The sequence below is a fragment of the Triticum urartu genome, chromosome 6A, assembly GCF_056163025.1.
Source record: "Triticum urartu cultivar PI428250 chromosome 6A, HENAU_Tu73, whole genome shotgun sequence".
NCBI classification, from domain to species: domain Eukaryota; kingdom Viridiplantae; phylum Streptophyta; class Magnoliopsida; order Poales; family Poaceae; genus Triticum; species Triticum urartu.
Genome location: NC_141878.1, coordinates 277,800,754 through 277,811,578, shown reverse-complemented (window position 1 = coordinate 277,811,578; position 10,825 = coordinate 277,800,754). Strand labels below are relative to the sequence as shown.

The following is a 10,825-nucleotide window of genomic DNA, read 5'->3' as shown; positions in this document are numbered from 1 at the left end:
GAGAACGGGGTTGATGGAGTCGTACTCATCAAGATCCAAATCACCGATGTCCTAGCGCCGAATGGACGGCACCTCCGCGTTCAACACACGTATGGTTGGGAAGACGTCTCCTCCAACTTGATCCAACAAGGGGGAAGGAGAGGTTGATGGAGATCCAACAGCACGACGGCGTCGTGGTGGAAGCAATGGTGATCTCGGCAGGGCTTCGCCAAGCTCAGGGAGAGGGAGAAGTGTCACGGGAGGGAGAGGGAGGCGCCAGGGGCTAGGGTGCGGCTGCCCTCCCTCCCCCCACTATATATAGGACCCCTAGGGGGGCGGCGGCCCTAGGAGATGCAATCTCCAAGGGGGGCGGCGGCCAAGGGGGTTGGAGTGCCCCCCAAACCAAGTGGGGCGCCCCCACCCCTAGGGTTTCCAACCCTAGGCGTAGGGGGAGGCCCATGGGGGGCGCACCAGCCCACTAGGGGCTGGTTCCCCTCCCACTTCAGCCCATGGGACCCTCCGGGATAGGTGGCCCCACCCGGTGGACACCCGGGACCCTTCCGGTGGTCCCGGTACAATACCGATTACCCCCGAAACTTTCCCGATGGCCGAAACTTGACTTCCTATATATAAATCTTCACCTCCGGACCATTCCGGAACTCCTCGTGACGTCCGGGATCTCATCCGGGACTCCGAACAACTTTCAGGTTACCGTATACTAATATCTCAACAACCCTAGCGTCACCGAACCTTAAGTGTGTAGACCCTACGGGTTCGGGAGACACGCAGACATGACCGAGACGACTCTCCGGTCAATAACCAACAGCGGGATATGGATACCCATGTTGGCTCCCACATGCTCCTCGATGATCTCATCGGATGAACCACGATGTCGAGGATTCAATCAATCTCGTATATAATTCCTTTTGTCAATCGGTACGTTACTTGCCCGAGACTCGATCGTCGGTATCCCAATACCTCGTTCAATCTCGTTACTGGCAAGTCACTTTACTCCTACCGTAATGCATGATCCCGTGATCAACCACTTGGTCACATTGAGCTCATTATGATGATGCATTACCGAGTGGGCCCAAGAGATACCTCTCCGTCATATGGAGTGACAAATCCAGTCTCGATTCGTGCCAACCCAACAGACACTTTCGGAGATACCTGTAGTGCACCTTTATAGTCACCAAGTTACGTTGTGACATTTGGTACACCCAAAGCACTCCTACGATATCCGGTAGTTGCACAATCTCATGGTCTAAGGAAATGATACTTGACACTTGGAAAAGCTGTAGTAAACAAACTACACGATCTTTAAGCTATGCTTAGGATTGGGTCTTGTCCATCACATCATTCTCCTAATGATGTGACCTCATTATCAATGACATCCAATGTCCATAGTCAGGAAACCATGACTATCTTTTGATCAACGAGCTAGTCAACTAGAGGCTCACTAGGGACGTGTTGTGGTTTGTGTATTCACACATGTATTACGATTTCCGAATAACACAATTATAGCATGAACAGTAGACAATTATCATGAACAAGGAAATATAATAATAACCATTTTATTATTGTCTCTAGGGCATATTTCCAATAGTCTCCTACTTGCACTAGAGTCAATAATCTAGTTACATTATGATGAATCGAACACCCATGCAGTTCTGGTGTTGATCATGTTTTGCTCTAGGGAGAGGTTTAGTCAATGGATCTGCCACATTCAGGTCCGTATGTACTTTACAAATATCTATGTCTCTTTTTGAACACTTTCATGAATGGAGTTGAAGTGACGCTTGATATGCCTGGTCTTCCTATGAAACCTGGGCTCCTTGGCAAGGGCAATAGCTCCAGTGTTGTCACAGAAGAGATTCATCGGGCCCGACGCATTGGGTATGACTCCTAGGTCGGTTATGAACTCCTTCACCCAAATTGCTTCTTGTGCTGCCTCCGAGGCTACCATGTACTCCGCTTCACATGTAGATCCCGCCACAATGCTTTGCTTGCAACTGCACCAGCTTACTGCCCCACTATTCAAAATATACACGTATCCGGTTTGTGACTTAGAGTCAGCCAGATCTGTGTCGAAGCTAGCATCGACGTAACCCTTTACGACGAGCTCTTGTCACCTCCATAAACGAGAAATATATCCTTAGTCCTCTTCAGGTACTTCAGGATATTCTTGACCGCTGTCCAGTGTTCCATGCCGGGATTACTTTGGTACCTTCCTACCAAACTTACGGCAAGGTTTACAGGTCTGGTACACAGCATAGCATACATGATAGACCCTATGGCCGAGGCATAGGGGACGACACTCATCTTTTCTCTATCTTCTGCCGTGGTCGGGCATTGAGCCATGCTCAATCTCATACCTTGCAATACAGGTAAGAACCCCTTCTTTGACTGATCCATATTGAACTTCTTTAATATCTTGTCAAGGTATGTACTCTGTGAAAGACCAATGAGGCATCTCGATCTATCTCTATAGATCTTGATGCCTAATATGTAAGCAGCTTCTCTAAGATCCTTAATTGAAAAACACTTGTTCAAGTAGGCCTTTACGCTTTCCAAGAATTCTATATCATTTCCCATCAACAGTATGTCATCCACATACAATATGAGAAATGCTACAGAGCTCCCACTCACTTTCTTGTAAATGCAGGCTTCTCCATAAGTCTGCGTAAATCCAAACGCTTTGATCATCTCATCAAAACGAATGTTCCAACTCCGAGATGCTTGCACCAGCCCATAGATCGAGCGTTGGAGCTTGCACACCTTGTCAGCATTCTTAGGATCGACAAAACCTTCCGGCTGCATCATATACAATTCTTCCTTAAGGAAACCATTAAGGAATGTCGTTTTGACGTCCATTTGCCATATCTCATAATCATAGAATGCGGCAATTGCTAACATGATTCGGACGGACTTCAGCTTCGCTACGGGTGAGAAAGTCTCATCATAGTCAACCCCTTGAACTTGTCGATAACCCTTAGCGACAAGCCGAGCTTTATAGATGGTTACATTACCATCCGCGTTTGTCTTCTTCTTAAAGATCCATTTATTTTCTATGGCTCGCCGATCATTGGGCAAATCAGTCAAAGTCCATACTTCGTTTTCATACATGGATCCTATCTCGAATTTCATGGCTTCCAGCCATTTGTCAGAATCCGGGCCCGCCATCGCTTCTTCATAGTTCGAAGGTTCACCATTGTCTAACAACATGATTTCCAGGACAGGGTTGCTATACCACTCTGGTGTGGAACGTGTCCTTGTGGACCTACGAAGTTCAGTAGCAACTTGATTTGAAGTTTCATGATCATCATCATTAACTTCCTCTCTAGTCGGTGCAGGCACCTCAGGAACATTTTCTTGAGTTGCGCCACTTACCGCTTCAAGAGGTAATACTTCATCGAGTTCTACTTTCCTCCCACTTACTTCTTTCGAGAGAAACTCTTACTCTAGAAAGGATCCATTCTTGGCAACAAAGATCTTGCCTTCGGATCTGAGGTAGAAGGTATACCCAATAGTTTCTTTAGGGTATCCTATGAAGACGCATTTTTCCGATTTGGGTTCGAGCTTTTCAGGTTGAAGTTTCTTGACATAAGCATCGCATCCCCAAACTTTTAGAAACGACAGCTTAGGTTTCTTCCCAAACCATAATTCATACGGTGTCGTCTCAACGGATTTCGATGGATCCCTATTTAAAGTGAATGCGGCAGTCTCTAAAGCATAGCCCCAAAATGACAGCGGTAGATCGGTAAGTAACATCATAGATCGCACCATATCCAATAGAGTGCGATTACGACGTTCGGACACACCATTACGCTGAGGTGTTCCAGGCGGCGTGAATTGTGAAACGATTCCACATTTCCTTAGTGTGTGCCAAATTCGTGACTCAAGTATTCTCCCCCACGATCTGATCGCAAGAACTTGATTTTTCTGTCATGTTGATTCTCAAACTCACTCTGCAATTCCTTGAACTTTTCAAAGGTCTCAGACTTGTGTTTCATTAAGTAGACATACCCATATCTACTTAGTCATTAGTGAGGGTGAGAACATAACGATAGCCACCGCGAGCCTCAACACTCATTGGACCGCACACATCAGTATGTATGATTTCCAATAAGTTGGTTGCTCGCTCCATTGTTCCTGAGAACAGAGTCTTGGTCATTTTACCCATGAGGCATGGTTCGCACGTGTCAAATGATTCGTAATCAAGAGACTCCAAAAGTCCATCTGCATGGAGCTTCTTCATGCGTTTGACACCTATGTGACCAAGGCGGCAGTGCCACAAGTATGTGGGACTATCATTATCAACCTTACATCTTTTGGTATTCACACTATGAATATGTGTAACATTACGCTCGAGATTCATTAAGAATAAACCATTCACCAGCGGAGCATGACCATAAAACATATCTCTCATATAAATAGAACAACCATTATTATTGGTTTTAAATGAGTAGCCATCTCGAATTAAACGAGATCCTGATACAATGTTCATGCTCAAAGCTGGCACTAAATAACAATTATTGAGGTTTAAAACTAATCCCGTGGGTAAATGTAGAGGTAGCGTGCCGACGGCGATCACATCGACCTTGGAACCATTCCTGACACGCGTCGTCACCTCGTCCTTCGCCAGTCTCCGCTTATTCCGCAGCTCCCGCTTTGAGTTACAAATGTGAGCAACCACACCGGTATCAAATACCCAGGAGCTACTGCGAGTACTAGTAAGGTACACATCAATTACATGTATATCACATATACCTTTAGTGTTGCCGGCCTTCTTGTCCGCTTCCAGTGACCACTTCCCTTGCAATAAAAACACTCAGTCTCGGGCTTGGGTCCATTCTTTGGCTTCTTCCCGGCAGCTTTCTTACCGGGCGCAGCAACTCCCTTGCCGTCCTTCTTGAAGTTCTTTTTACCCTTGCCTTTCTTGAATTTAGTGGTTTTATTAACCATTAACACTTGATGTTCCTTTTTGATCTCCACCTCCGCTGATTTCAGCATTGAATATACCTCAGGAATGGTCTTTTCCATCCCCTGCATATTGAAGTTCATCACAAAGCTCTTGTAGATCGGTGGAAGCGACTGAAGGATTTTGTCAATGACCGCGTCATCTGGGAGATTAACTCCCAGCTGAGTCTAGCGGTTATGCAACCCAGACATTTTGAGTATGTGCTCACTGACAGAACTATTTTCCTCCATCTTACAACTGAAGAACTTGTCGGAGACTTCATAGCTCTCGACCCGGGCATGAGCTTGGAAAACCATTTTCAGCTCTTCAAACATCTCATATGCTCCGTGTTGCTCAAAACGCTTTTGGAGCCCCGGTTTTAAGCTGTAAAGCATGCCGCACTGAACGAGGGAGTAATCATCAGCACGTGACTGCCAAGCGTTCATAACGTCTTGGTTCTCTGGGATGGGTGCGTCACCTAGCGGTGCTTCTAGGACATAATCTTTCTTGGCAGCTATGAGGATGATCCTCAGGTTCCGGACCCAGTCCGTATAGTTGCTTCCATCATCTTTCAGCTTGGTTTTCTATAGGAACGCGTTGAAGTTGAGGGCAACATTAGCGTGGGCCATTTGATCTATAAGACATAATGTAAAGATTTTTAGACTAAGTTCATGATAATTAAGTTCATCTAATCAAATTATTCAATGAACTCCCACTCGGATAGACATCCCTCTAGTCATCTAAGTAAAAGCATGATCCGAGTCAACTAGGCCATGTCCGATCATCACGTGAGATGGACTAGTTAACATCGGTGAACATCTTCATGTTGATCGTATCTTCTATACGACTCATGCTCGACCTTTGGGTCTTCCGTGTTCCGAGGCCATGTCTGTACATGCTAGGCTCGTCAAGTCAACCTAAGTGTATTGCGTGTGTAAATCTGGCTTACACCCGTTGTATTCGAATGTTAGAATCTATCACACCCAATCATCACGTGGTGCTTCGAAACAACGAACCTTCGCAACGGTGCACAGTTAGGGGGAACACTTTCTTGAAATTATTACGAGGGATCATCTTATTTAAGCTACCGTCGTTCTAAGCAAATAAGATGTAAAGCATGATAAACATCACATGCAATCAAATAGTGACATGATATGGCCAATATCATTTGCTCCTTTTGATCTCCATCTTCGGGGCTCCATGATCATCGTTGTCACCGGCATGACACCATGATCTCCATCATCATGATCTCCATCATCGTGTCTTCTTGAAGTTGTCTCGTCATCTATTACTTCTACTACTATGGCTAACGCTTTAGCAATAAAGTAAAGTAATTACATGACGTTTATGTTGACACGCAGGTCATAAATAAATTAAGACAACTCCTATGGCTCCTGCCGGTTGTCATACTCATCGACATGCAAGTCGTGATTCCTATTACAAGAACATGATCAATCTCATACATCACATATATCATTCGTCACATCCTTTTGGCCATATCACATCACACGGCACATGCTGCAAAAACAAGTTAGACGTCCTCTAATTGTTGTTGCAAGTTTTTACGTGGCTGCTATAGGTTTCTAGCAAGAATGTTTCTTACCTATGCCAAAACCACAACGTGATATGCCAATTTCTATTTACCCTTCATAAGGACCCTTTTCATCGAATCTGATCCGACTAAAGTGGGAGAGACAGACACCCGCTAGCCACCTTATGCAACTAGTGCATGTCAGTTGGTGGAACCAGTCTCACGTAAGCGTACGTGTAAGATCGGTCCGGGCTGCTTCATCCCACGATGCCGCCGAATCAAGATAATACTAGTAACAGCAAGCAAATTGACAATATCGACGCCCACAACTGCTTAGTGTTCTACTCGTGCATAGAAACTACGCATAGACCTAGCTCATGATGCCATTGTTGGGAAACGTAGCAGAATTTTAAAATTTTCTACGCATCACCAAGATCAATCTATGGAGTCATCTAGAAACGAGGGAGAGGGGAGTGCATCTACATACCCTTGTAGATCGCGAGTGGAAGCGTTCAAGAGAACGGGGTTGATGGAGTCGTACTCATCGTGATCCAAATCACCGATGTCCTAGCGCCGAACGGACGGCACCTCCGCATTCTACACATGTACGGTTGGGAAGACGTCTCCTCCAACTTGATCCAGCAAGGGGGGAGGAGAGGTTGATGGAGATCCGGCAGCACGACGGCGTGGTGGTGGAAGCAAAGGTGATCTCGGCAGGGCTTCGCCAAGCTCAGGGAGAGGGAGAAGTGTCACGGGAGGGAGAGGGAGGCGCCGGGGGCTAGGGTGCGGCTGCCCTCCCTCCCCCCACTATATATAGGACCCCTAGGGGGGCGCCGGCCATAGGAGATGCAATCTCCAAGGGGGGCGGCGGCCAAGGGGGGTGGAGTGCCCCCCAAGCCAAGTGGGGCGCCCCCCACCCCTAGGGTTTCCAACCCTAGGCGCAGGGGGAGGCCCATGGGTGGCGCACTAGCCCACTAGGGGCTGGTTTCTCTCCCACTTCAGCCCATGGGGCCCTCCGGGATAGGTGGCCCCACCCGGTGGACCCCGGGACCATTCCGGTGGTCCCGGTACAATACCGATTACCCCCGAAACTTTCCCGATGGCCGAAACTTGACTTCCTATATATAAATCTTCACCTCCGGACCATTCCGGAACTCCTCGTGACGTCTGGGATCTCATCCGGGACTCCTAACAACTTTCGGGTTACCGTATACTAATATCTCAACAACCCTAGCGTCACCGAACCTTAAGTGTGTAGACCCTACGGGTTCGGGAGACACGCAGACATGACCGAGACGACTCTCCGGTCAATAACCAACCGCAGGATCTGGATACCCATGTTGGCTCCCACATGCTCCTTAATGATCTCATCGGATGAACCACGATGTCGAGGATTCAATTAATCCCGTATACAATTCCTTTTGTCAATCGGTACGTTACTTGCCCGAGACTCGATCGTCGGTATCCCAATACCTCGTTCAATCTCGTGCCTGGCAAGCCACTTTACTCGTACCGTAATGCATGATCCCGTGATCAACCACTTGGTCACATTGAGCTCATTATGATGATGCATTACCGAGTGGGCCCAAGAGATACCTCTCCGTCATACGGAGTGACAAATCCCAGTCTCGATTTGTGCCAACCCAACAGACACTTTCGGAGATACCTGTAGTGCACCTTTATAGTCACCTAGTTACGTTGTGACGTTTGGTACACCCAAAGCACTCCTATGGTATCCGGGAGTTGCACAACCTCATGGTCTAAGGAAATGATACTTGACATTTGGAAAAGCTCTAGAAACGAACTACACGATCTTTAAGCTATGCTTAGGATTGGGTCTTGTCCATCACATCATTCTCCTAATGATGTGATCCCATTATCAATGACATCCAATGTGCATAGTCAGGTAACCATGACTATCTTTTAATCAACGAGCTAGTCAACTAGAGGCTCACTAGGGACATGTTGTGGTCTATGTATTCACACATGTATTACGATTTCCGGATAACACAATTATAGCATGAACAATAGACAATTATCATGAACAAGGGAATATAATAATAACCATTTTATTATTGTCTCTAGGGCATATTTCCAACAGACACCTCCCGAAAAGGTGCTCTTTGGCCTTCCAGAGGCCGACGGGGTCATATATTTGTGAATTATGAGTTAGGTCATATATTTTTCGATTTTGTTATGAAAAACATTGTAACGACCCGAATCTGATAAGACTCGATGTCTCTGTGCTCACTGTGCTAGTCCCTGGATCGACTCTCTAGCACACACAGTACATATGAATATCAAATAATAAGTGCATCATTTACTATAACGTATGATCCAGAATTTATAAAATATTACAAACTGAGTAGCACATAGCTAACTTATTCAATAATAACAGCGGAAAGGTAGCATAATCAACGATGAGTCCATCAATGCCCACTGGAGAACATGTTGAGTGAAGACTCGCGACCCTACTGTATCTCACTGATCATCTGAAAATCCTGCAACATGATAAGTTGCAGCCACAAAGGGTCAATACATTGAATGTATTGGAAAATCACACAATATGATATAGCAAACCTACATCCACAAAGCAATGTATGACAAACAAGACACACAAGTTAGTTTGGAGAACAATGTCTTCACCTACCTCCACTACCTGAACTCACAACCGACTCTAATTTACTCGCCCAAGATAACCCAAAGATTCTAAATAAACATGACAAGAACTTCAGAAGTATGTCTCAAGTGCGCTCTGTCAGTGGCGCATTCTCTAGGAACAATAGAGCGCTCTGCCAAGGACGCATTCACCTGATTTATCTCCCAAAAACTATACCTCGCCTCAAGTGCGCTCTGTCAATGGCGCATTCTCTAGGGACAATAGAGCGCTCTGCCAACAACGCATTCACCTGGTTAATAATCCCGAACCTACGGCTATAAACACTCACCACTTTCATGGATCACTCGGCACATGCCCACGTCTACCATAGCAAGTTGATCACACCATCACATGCCACAATCGACAACAAAACATGGTAACACGGGATACACATACCAGGCCAAACATATATCATAGCATAAAACCACACATGCATAGTAGAATATAGGATGAGCAAAATCAAAAGTGCAAACTTGCCTTGAACGGTGCTGAAGTACTCTAACGATTAATTCCGATCTGCTTCACACTCCGGACAATCTATACGATTAACGGAGGCAACGATAAATAAACTATGCTCACATAACACTAAAATAAAGTAAACATCAATGAATTCAAATAAAAACTTAAATAACAAAAAAATATCAGTAGGTATATATTATCTACATGCTAGTAGGATCACAATGCAAAAAGAATCAACTAATTTGGATCAACGGTTTAAAAGATATGGCCTCCGGAAGTCAACTTTAAATTTGAATAGTTCAAAAAAATGTGAAACTTTGGTTCTTCAATATTCTCCTGGTCACTACGAGTACACAGGAAAAAGAATCGATGAATTTGGAGTTACGGATCTCAAGATAAACCTAAATGAAAATTTGATATGGAATCTGCAAAGAACAATTATGCCATAAAAGCGTTCTGGGAAGAACTGCTACGGCACTGTGGATGTGCCACATGGCGGATGCTGATTGGCTGGAGGTTGTTTGCTGCAGTGGCTAAAGAGCAGACGGCCACTAAACAGCACATAACTATTCGAGAGAGAGAAAAATAGAACATGATTTAATCTGGACCATTAGAGAGAGATCGGGCGGCTAAGGGTAGCTCACCGGAGAGGAACAGAGTAGGCCGGCCGGAATTGAACGAGACGGCGGCGGCGCGGCTCGGATTTGAAGCTGGCGTCGCTGGAGAGGCCTCCCGAGCTCGGGGAGAGCAGGACGAGGCGTGGAGGGACACGTCGAACTCGAAGATGTCCACTGGGCGACCGGAGCTTCTGCTAGCGTCCACGAGGACCGGCTGGAGCGGAGACGTCGGAGTGGAGCTTCGGGTCGAGCTCGATGTGCTCGGTTTGGATGCGTCCCTGAGGAAAACTGGGAGTCAGGGAGATAGATTATAGCATGGCGAAAATAACAAAGAAGACAAGAGGTTCTGGGAACCTACAGACGCGACAGAATCGACAGCGACAGGAGCTTCGGGCGAAGAACTCCGGCGAGATCGGGGCGCCGTTCTAGGGTACGGGAGACGGCTATTTTGCCGAAAAATAGGACGAGACGGAGATATGAGTATTTATGGAGTAGTTTTGATGCTGTAGAGGCAAGAGATCGATCGAATCGATCCAATTTGGATCGGCTACGGTGTCCCTGACGAACACGCCTGGAGGAACGGGATGACAGGGTGGGACCCGGAGTCAGTGGCAGAGAGC

At 46.2% G+C, this 10,825-nt stretch overlaps 1 long non-coding RNA gene across 1 annotated transcript; it reads right to left on the bottom strand.

Moving 5' to 3' along the window:
* Positions 1-8,764: 8,764 nt before the first annotated feature.
* Positions 8,765-10,825, bottom strand: LOC125517497 (uncharacterized). The gene is made up of 4 exons (XR_015607291.1): positions 10,564-10,825; positions 10,233-10,483; positions 9,607-9,666; positions 8,765-8,971 (listed from the first exon to the last, which is right to left on the bottom strand). It is a non-coding gene; the product is annotated as an uncharacterized LOC125517497 (long non-coding RNA).